The following is a 9,775-nucleotide window of genomic DNA, read 5'->3' on the forward strand; positions in this document are numbered from 1 at the left end:
TGTGTAGTCTGTATCACCCCTATTGCATCGTACTGAGTGACAGCTGTCACGTTAGGGAGTAGTTTCCCTAAAGATTGGTCGCAGGGTAGTCACCTCTCACCAAACAGCCATTAATCATTCAAGATGGCACCCTTATTCCACGCTATGACGTCACGATTCGTAAAACGCATCTTTATACTGTGGTCTGGTATGCGATGCACAATACAATACTTACCTTGTATGTATATTGAATGTTTCGTCTTGTAGACTGGCTTGCCTGCTTAGACCGGAGACGTTTTCTTATATATTTACAATATTATTATTTTTGTTCGCATCTTGTATGAATTTTAATATGTTGCGTGTGGGTGTAGGATTTTCTATTTCTTTGGTCCGATTTACGTATTTTGAATTGATGTAAAAAATGGTTTAGGTTGGATACGTGTGTGTTTGCAGAGGAGAAAAGGACATATTGTATGGCGAGAAGTGGTATTAGAGGTGATTTTTTTTTCATGGTAAAGAAATTCAATGTGAGGATTAGGCCTACAATCGGCTTTCTGTTGTACTTGTACGACGATGTTTAGAGTGTATTTTGAACGATTTGAAAATTGCTTACGTAGTACGTACACACAAAGTGTCTTAACATTAATGGGATTTCAATTGTTCAATCATTTGATTGGGAATTTTTCAAATTTTTTCAAAATATCGGGCTCGTACTCAGTACTTTTCTAGTGACCGAGTGAATTACTTTTTTTTTTTAAAAAAAAGGGCCTTCCCCTAAGATGGTGAAATTGGCCCTTGATCCATATATGGAGTCGAAAATGGTGCTAAAAGTCACCCTTGATGTAAAAACTCTCCATGCAAGACTATTTTCCAGTCCCGAAACCACCATCACATTTTTCAGATCGAATTGCAAAACCGATTCAGGGGTTGCCAAAACTGTGAAAATCGAGCACCTTTCATCTGTTTTGGCCAAGCAGTCCTGACCAAAAGGTGGTAGGGAGGTGTTTGTGGTGATAAATTACTCATATCGAACCTCTCTTAAATTATCGACCCCCGAACACTCCCATTCAGCCATCTCTAACTTTTCAGTGCTTCCCAAAGTTGAATTTTTTTTCAAACTTTCTTTTTTTGACCTTGTTCCCCCCCCTTGAGACCTTGAAAAAATTATATAATGTCATTCCTTAGGGTATCATCAAGTGTTGGAAAAAATTCAGCTATGTAACCCCCCTCCCCATTTGAAAAAATTAAAAGTTTTCACCTCTCCCCCCCCCTTGAAAAATGGAAGAAAATGGAGGAAGAAAATTCAAAAAATTACTGTGAGTACCCAACACATATGTAATGTACACAATCTTAGACCGGGCAAATAGCAGTTTTAAAAAGGAAAAAATTGGCACATCAATTTTTTCTTCGGGAATGTGTTCAGATGGACCCTCTGAACTACCAAAAAAAACCCGACCCTCCTACCCCTGGAGCAAATTTTTTTAGGGGGCTAAAACCGGTTGCGATTCACGTTTTTTGCGTTTTACTCCGTAAATATTAGGTTTACGATAAAAACTACCATGACAAAAAATGTTCCCCTTCAAATTCTCGATAATTTGATACTACTCTCGATACCCATCCCTCAAGGGGGGTGCCTAAAAAAAGGGGTGGAAAGAGTAGGTGTTTCAAAAAAATGTAAGTCTAGTAAATTAATCAAAATTACCACTTAATATTATTCGTTTTCGCTCAATTTTTTTTTACAAAGTCTACACACCCAACTACTAATCAAACCACCATTGATTGATCTTCAACCCTCCCCGGGGGTTGGTGGGGGGTGCTTGATTTTTCAAGTAACACACAACTGAATCATGTATTCGAAAAACGAATCTGTACGTGCGATATATCGAAGAGTATGTTTTCGAGGTCGCTGAATACGAATATGAACTTATTTTCTGGGTCTAACCCCTCAAAGCCCCTCTGTGCCCCAAAAAGGGGGTCAAAATTTTGAAAAATCGCGAAAAGTCGAGTGATATATTATCGAATGGTATGTTTTTGAGGTCGCTAAGTACGAATATGAACTTATTTTTTTGGGACAACCCCTCGAAGCCCCCCATGTGACCCAAAAGGAGGGTCAAAATTTTGAAAAATCGCGATATAAGTCGAGTGATATATCGAATTTGTAGCCTACTCACTTGTTCTATTTTTAAATCATGAAACAAAAGTTTTAAGACTTCCTTCTGAAAAAAATTGAAGTATTTTTGGGAGAAAATGGCTTGTCTTTTCATATTATTACTGAAATTTTTTGCTATTTTAATTTATTATTTCTTCTTCGTCGTCTTCTTCTTCTTCTTCTTTTTTTTTTGCTGAAAACATGAATGTCTAAACATTTTCTACCAAGTGATGATAAATTTCAGGGGGAGGGGGGAGACATCAAAGCATCTGAAAATTTTGATTTGAAAAAAAAAATCGAAATGCTTTTTGAAGTAGTGAGAAAATAATATTGAACCCCTCCCCCTTCCATTCAAATAAAATTCCAGAAATTGTCTTGCTTTGCCTTTTTTATTAGGCCTATTTTTTAATCATAAAACAAAAATTTGGGGCCTCCCCTTTCTGAAAAATATTGAGGTAGTTTTGAAAAAATGGCTCGTATTTTCATATTTTGAATAAAAAAATTTCCAATTTCCCACTTATTCTTCCCTTATTTTGGAAATTTCAATTTCTAAAAATTTTTACTCTAGTAATGATAAAATTAGCGAGGGAAAATCTAAACATTTTAAAATTTTGAATTGAAAAAAAATCAAAATGTTTTTTAAAGTAGGTAGTGAAAAAAATCGATTGTAATAATATTGAACATCTCGCCCTTCCTTCAAAATAAAATATGGGAAATTGTCCTGCTTTTATTGCCCTATTTTTTAACATCACTAATTGGTGGGAAGTGTAAAGAGTAAAATGAGTGATATATTGAAAATGAGTCCATGGTCTTGTTTTCAACGATCTTGAAAATATAATATTCGACAAAATATTACACGATTACTGGCAACTTTTCAAAATTTTATCCTATTTAGGGGAGCGTAAGGGGGTTTTGAGGAATCGTTAGCAGAAAAACAGTTCATATTCGTACTCAGCGACTTTGAAAACATACAATTCGATATGTCACTCAACTTTTCAAAAATTTTCAAAATTTTGGACTTTTTTGGGGCAGTCAGGAGCTTTGTGGGGTTGGGGGCAAAAAATAATACCATATTCGTACTCAGCGACTTTGAAAACATATCAATCGATATATCACTCGACTTATCGCGATTTTTCAAAATTTTGACTCTCTTTTTGGGGCACAGGGGAGTTTCCGGGGGTTGGCCTAAAAAAATAAGTTCATATTTGCACTCAGCGACCTCGATAACATACCATTCGATATATCACTCGACTTTTCGCGATTTTTCACAATTTTGACCCTCCTTTTGGGTCACATGGGGGGCTTCGAGGGGTTGTCCCAAAAAAATAAGTTCATATTCGTACTTAGCGACCTCAAAAACATACCATTCGATAATATATCACTCGACTTTTCGCGATTTTTCAAAATTTTGACCCCCTTTTTGGGGCACAGAGGGGCTTTGAGGGGTTAGACCCAGAAAATAAGTTCATATTCGTATTCAGCGACCTCGAAAACATACTCTTCGATATATCGCACGTACAGATTCGTTTTTCGAATACATGATTCAGTTGTGTGTTACTTGAAAAATCAAGCACCCCCCACCAACCCCCGGGGAGGGTTGAAGATCAATCAATGGTGGTTTGATTAGTAGTTGGGTGTGTAGACTTTGTAAAAAAAAATTGAGCGAAAACGAATAATATTAAGTGGTAATTTTGATTAATTTACTAGACTTACATTTTTTTGAAACACCTACTCTTTCCACCCCTTTTTTTAGGCACCCCCCTTGAGGGATGGGTATCGAGAGTAGTATCAAATTATCGAGAATTTGAAGGGGAACATTTTTTGTCATGGTAGTTTTTATCGTAAACCTAATATTTACGGAGTAAAACGCAAAAAACGTGAATCGCAACCGGTTTTAGCCCCCTAAAAAAATTTGCTCCAGGGGTAGGAGGGTCGGGTTTTTTTTGGTAGTTCAGGGGGTCCATCTGAACACATTCCCGAAGAAAAAATTGATGTGCCAATTTTTTCCTTTTCGCCTTCGCTTTTTTACCTTATTTTCCCGCTCTATCTGTGAAAATTTCGAAAATTTTCCTCAGCCTCCCTCCAAGATACAAATTTTTGAATTTTTGATTTTTAGGGAGCGGTAACTCCGAAACGGGAGGGGGTGGGAGGTCAAAAATTTGTATGGGGACTTATTACATCAAGGATGATTTTCAGGACCATTTTCGACCCCCATATGGATCAATAAGGGCCGATTTACACCATCTTATAGGGGAAGGCCCTTTTAAAAATTCGATGTTTTCCATTTTTAGCTCTACTTTTTGAAGGAAAAAAGGAGAAAAATGTTTCTCTTCGAATTGTTTGCACTGTTTGTTCAGCATCCGATTACAACGTTTTGTTTTTTGCTGAAGTTGTCGAATTCTCGCTTGCTGCCAAAAATAGCAAAATGTTTGAATTTTGTCAAAATTGCCGTTAGTTAAAAGTGTTGCTTGTTGTCAAAGCAATGAATTTTTAATATTTCACTATTTTCCAAAAATTGCCCCTTAATTTCGCTTTATTGTTGCCAAAAAATTGCCTTTCTCCCTGCCCGGATTCTCAAGGTTATTGACCTGTGTGATAGGATTCTCAAGGTCATTGACCTGTGTGATAGGATTCTCAAGGTCATTGACCTGCGTACCTGGACTTTCAATCTCACTGACCTATCTGTCTGATCTTCCAAGTTTGTCGGTCTATTTGTCTGACTTCTCAAGGTCGCCTGTTTGGTTTCTCAAGGTCATTGACCCTTTCGTTTGATTTTTCAAGTTCGTCTGACCGACTAATGACTGTCTACTGTCTTGAGGGCATTGACCCATATGTTTAGCCGCTTAAAATTACTAATCTACTGGTCCAGCTTGCTAAGAAAGACGGTCTGTTTACGTGTCTGTCCTCTTAAGGTCATTGACCCGTCAGATTTCTCAAGGTCGTTATCCTCTTGTCATGGCCTTTCAAGGTCACTCCGTCATCTGTCTAGCCTTTCAAGGTCGTCTGTCGTCTACCTATCAGACCACTCAGCAGCAATTTAGTGATTCTGTTTCAAGTTCTTATTAAGTCAAACTAGGACCTGAAAATTTTGGACAGACCTCTGGTTCAAAAAACATACTATTGTCAAAATTGTACATCTCAATAAGAAAATTAGAATAGAAGACTTGTGAACTTGTATTGAAAATATATCAATTTGAATTTTCGTTCTTATATGTATATAGGCGTAATTCTTTTTGGAATTTGATTTTTTTTCAAATTGAGTAATTTTACAATTCTTAAGTAGGTACCTCGACCTATATTAAAATAAGAAATTTAAATCTCGATTATTTTCCCTTCAAATTCTGAAATTAAATTTTAACCAATTTTCAAAATCGTAGAGCTTTTTTTCCTTCCATAAAATTTTATTTTATTCGTAGGTAGCAGACATTTTTTCCAAATTTTTATTTTTACCAACTTTCAAATTGAAATTCCAGAAGAGTCATTACATGTCTGATCGCCGAACTTTTTTCTCTTGTGGTCGATGGAATTTAAAAATATTTCTTATTTGGTTAGACCTCGGTGATATGATTACGAATGGCGTAAACTGCAGTTCTCAAAGTTCATTTACAGGGAAGAGAGGGGTGCCCAAAGTCTTGAAGAAAATGGAGCTATTGAGAAAATCGAGAGGGGTTAACCTTATTAAAAACTACAAATCGTACACTTGCGGAACTTTTGTTAGTTTTTGGGTCTATGGAAGAACTTTTTGGCGATGTGATGAAAATCAGTGTTTCCCTATTTTTGAGCACAAAAAATTAACTGATAACGTTGAAAATTATGTCCATGCTTGAAAATTCTAAAAAAATTACATCGAATACCTACAACGTTTTATGCTGAAGTGATTAACATTTCAAAAAATTGAGGTATCGTTTTTGCAAATTCTCAATTTCAAAGATTTTAAAGATACCAACAATCTCTCATCTTTCAAGGTCGAAATTGCGTAAATTGATTTCAGAAGGCTCTTGGACTTGTACGGAAAATATATCAATTTGAATTTTCGTTCTTATTTATAATTCATTTATTTTTTGGAATATGATTTTTTCCAAATTTAGTCATAATTTCAACCAATTTTCAAAACCTTTGCGTTTTTTCTCCTTGCTCAAAATTTTATTACATTCGAAGCAAAAATTTCTTTTATGTAAAAGTAGAAAACATTAAAAAATTTTCAAGTCTTAGTTTCCAAAAGAAAAATTAATTTTTACCAACTTTTTTTTTTCAAAATTCAATTGTTCTAAAATAACATTTGATCAAAATTGTAAACTCTAGCGTAGGTAATTTTGTTTTGTGAGCTGTCAAATTTGTTGAAGAAAGGAATTGATATTTTATGTTTTGGAGCATTAAAATCTTCCTTCGTGGGTCTTCTAGAAAAAATTGAGAAAAACAATCAAAAAAATTTTCAGCTGATGAAATTTTGCAGAAAATTTCAATCAGCTTGGCTTTTTGTTTCCATCTGCATTTTTGTCAATTTGACTTTTGGGAATCGACATACTTAATGTTTTGGAAAAAATTGAGGAAAATTCTCAACTTCCAAAATGAGTGATTACTTAAATTTCAATTCTTTGTTCAAATTATTACGATCTGATTGTTCAGTTCAACGTGTCTCATGAAAATTCTTTGGATTAATATTCTCTCAGGCATTAAAGGAACTTTTAAATTTTTATCATAGAGAAATACATTGAGAAATAAATATTGGTACAAAAGAATGGATATCTTTTTAAAAATACGCAAATATTTTTAGAATTGCACATCGAAACGCTGAGGAATTCGTCACCTTTCCTTTCTCCTCTTCTTGCTGAATCACTGTATTATTTCCTAAAATCTTGCAAAAGAGTGATAGACATAAGTGATTTTGCTGTCATGTGTGTTTACTCATATACAATGACGACTTATGTACGTACGTGTATTTGAAATATGCGATTATCAGGCATACCATACTTCAAATTCCTCATATTTAATCTGATTTTTGTGCATTCTTAACCCTTTTGTTTTAAAATTAGTCATATAATGTTGAAAAGTGAAGACATTTTTAAGTCAATCGTCTATCGACGATGTCGAATCTTGTACCGAAATAATCCCTGGTGTCTATAACAATGGCAATTGACGCATCGGTGTCGATATCGAGTCGACCTATCGATGTGGCCTAGCTAGGCCTACGTATAGTACGTAAAAATTAGAAATTCATACGCAGAACTAGTTTTTCATTTTAAATGCATATCGCAGGGGTGCTCAAAAAAGGGTTTTTCATTCTCACTTTGAAAAATATCACTCTCAATAATTTTTCAACTTACCTAACAAATATGGTATCTCATAAGGAGACAATTTTTGAAAACCATCCCCTGCCCTCCCCCATTTAGTTACCTGACGCATCAGTCTTTAACCAGAGCGTCGCACCACTTCTACAAATAATTCAAAAGTCATCGTCGTAATGTAAGTAGGTCCAGGTACCTATAGCTAATTACCTATCTGTTGTGGAGTATTGAAATTTACGCACCCCTATAAAAATATGTACAAGAGTGAGAAAAGAAGAGAAAGAGGAGTAAATCTCCAGCTCGATGACAAGGCATAAAAACCGGTAGCGTGGTTGTCATATGAAGCGTTAAAGTGACATCTCGTTAAGGTTACACCGTCTCACCACCGTCTGGTATGGAGGCCACCAGCACTGGTTTACCTTATCGCTACATAGCAATAATAACAACAACAATAACAATGAGGAAGATGTAGTATATCTTTTACACGAAAATATATGTATTATCATCCTAGCGGTGTGCTGACTGCGTTTTATCTTCATTTTGTTATAAATATTGCCCTTGAAGACTGTATTTTTTTTCTTCAACTTTTATCGTGTTGCAGGTGAGGTGGTGAGATGTCGAGGAATAATTCGACGCCCGAATGCATGATGGAGGAATGAAGCCGAAGAAGCAGGCAGCAGGCTGCAGAGGTTCCTGCGGTTGAGTGACGTGATGCACGTCTATAGTTAGAATAAATCGTATCCAACTATCCATAGGTAAGTAGTAAGGAAGTACTCAGTTGATAGGTATGTGTGCTGAAAAATCTGAGTCTCGAATATACTTAGGGTTCGTTCTGTGTGGAATCGCCTGTACCGTTATTTCAATAGGTAATTAATCCTTTAAATATAAGGTGAAAAATATTTCTAAAAAGACTCTTCGACGTCCACGACTGTCTACGTATGCATGTACTGGTGTTTTTAGAGTATACTCAACGTATTCAGAGAATTAATGCATTCAATGCACCTCACTTTTACACTGAAAATGTACTTTGCATCATTTTTTTCTACGTTGTTCTTAATGATGCATGAAAACAAGGAAAGATTTGTTTCAAGTTTTCGACGAAAAAACAAAGAAAAATACAATAAAATAGTACCTATAGGATACACAAAAGTAATTCTCAAATGGATACTTGAGAATGTATTGTTTGCAAAACCAAAGAAACGAAACAATGTTTGAAAAGTACGTGAATAATTGAAAAAAGATGAATCTAATATGTATAATTATTGTTGTCAAGTGTGTGTGTGTGTGGCTAAGGACTACCAACTCTTCTTTAAGAATCTGGGTCTTCGACACCAAACTGGGTTGTTTTGTTGGAGAAGTTCCATACAGGGTGTCTCTGTTAGATTTTTTTTTTGGTTCTGGTTTCATTCATACGAATTATATGTAAATGAGTAGGTAGAGGTACCAACCTGCTTAAATTTTGAAGGTTGATTAATCATCATTTAAATTATAAGAAGACAAACTTGATAAATTTTGCGTGGTGTTTTTCTGAACACCCTGTGTAAATGATGATTGAAATTGAGATTAAATAAAAAGTCAAATCGCAGGAATCTGTCTCCACTTTTTCTTTTAATGCTTGAAACGTGATGAGAGCGAGAATTTCTGACTAGGTACGCTATCTTTACCACTGTTATGAAACAGGGATGTGTTTTTCATGTTGGCAGATCTGAACTCGCTTCCAAATGAAGGGTTGAAACTCTGTAGAGGGTTATTCGATGTCAAATCGCCGAGCTTTTTGCACTTGGGGGAGGGGTGAGCGATTTTCTAAATATTTCTCATGTGACTGTCAGCAAAATTTTTGCAAAATGCGCGAAAAAGTGTTTAAAATGAATTGAAAAATGATGTAAAAGTGCTCAATAAAAAAGACATTAAAATTAATGAAAACTGCCCGAAATCATCGAACCCTTGAAAATTATGCTTTAAACACTCACGAAAAACACTGAAATTCCTAAAAATTACCAAAAAGAAATAAAATTTCATGAAAATATGCAAAAGTGTCGACAACTTTTCAAAATGTTGTAAATGCCCAAAAAAGCAAAAATCAATGAATATTGCAAAAAAAAAAACAAATTGAAAGGAGAAGTCCGGAGACAGCTATCGACTCGACTACTCTTAAAATGTTGTAATAAATGACTCATAAAATACGAATCCGTGATTAGTTAACTCAAAATGATCATTATGTGGGCTCCAGGGGTTCCCAAAGATATGAATAAAGAAATGATTTTAGGAACCACTGAGTATTATTTTCAAAAACTGTTTTAGCGTAAAATATGTATCTCTGTTTGAACCCGTAAACGTGATTCGAGGTGATTTTCCTATTTTC

At 35.1% G+C, this 9,775-nt stretch overlaps 1 long non-coding RNA gene across 1 annotated transcript in view; it reads left to right on the forward strand.

The window, feature by feature from the left end:
* LOC135841564 (uncharacterized) overlaps nt 1-9,775 on the forward strand; it is a 43,739-nt gene that overhangs the window by 5,147 nt on the left and 28,817 nt on the right. The window contains exon 2 of the long non-coding RNA XR_010557945.1: nt 8,015-8,168. This is a non-coding gene — a long non-coding RNA (uncharacterized LOC135841564). The remainder of the gene's footprint in view (nt 1-8,014; nt 8,169-9,775) is intronic.

Source organism: Planococcus citri, chromosome 3, assembly GCF_950023065.1.
Source record: "Planococcus citri chromosome 3, ihPlaCitr1.1, whole genome shotgun sequence".
NCBI classification, from domain to species: Eukaryota; Metazoa; Arthropoda; class Insecta; order Hemiptera; family Pseudococcidae; genus Planococcus; species Planococcus citri.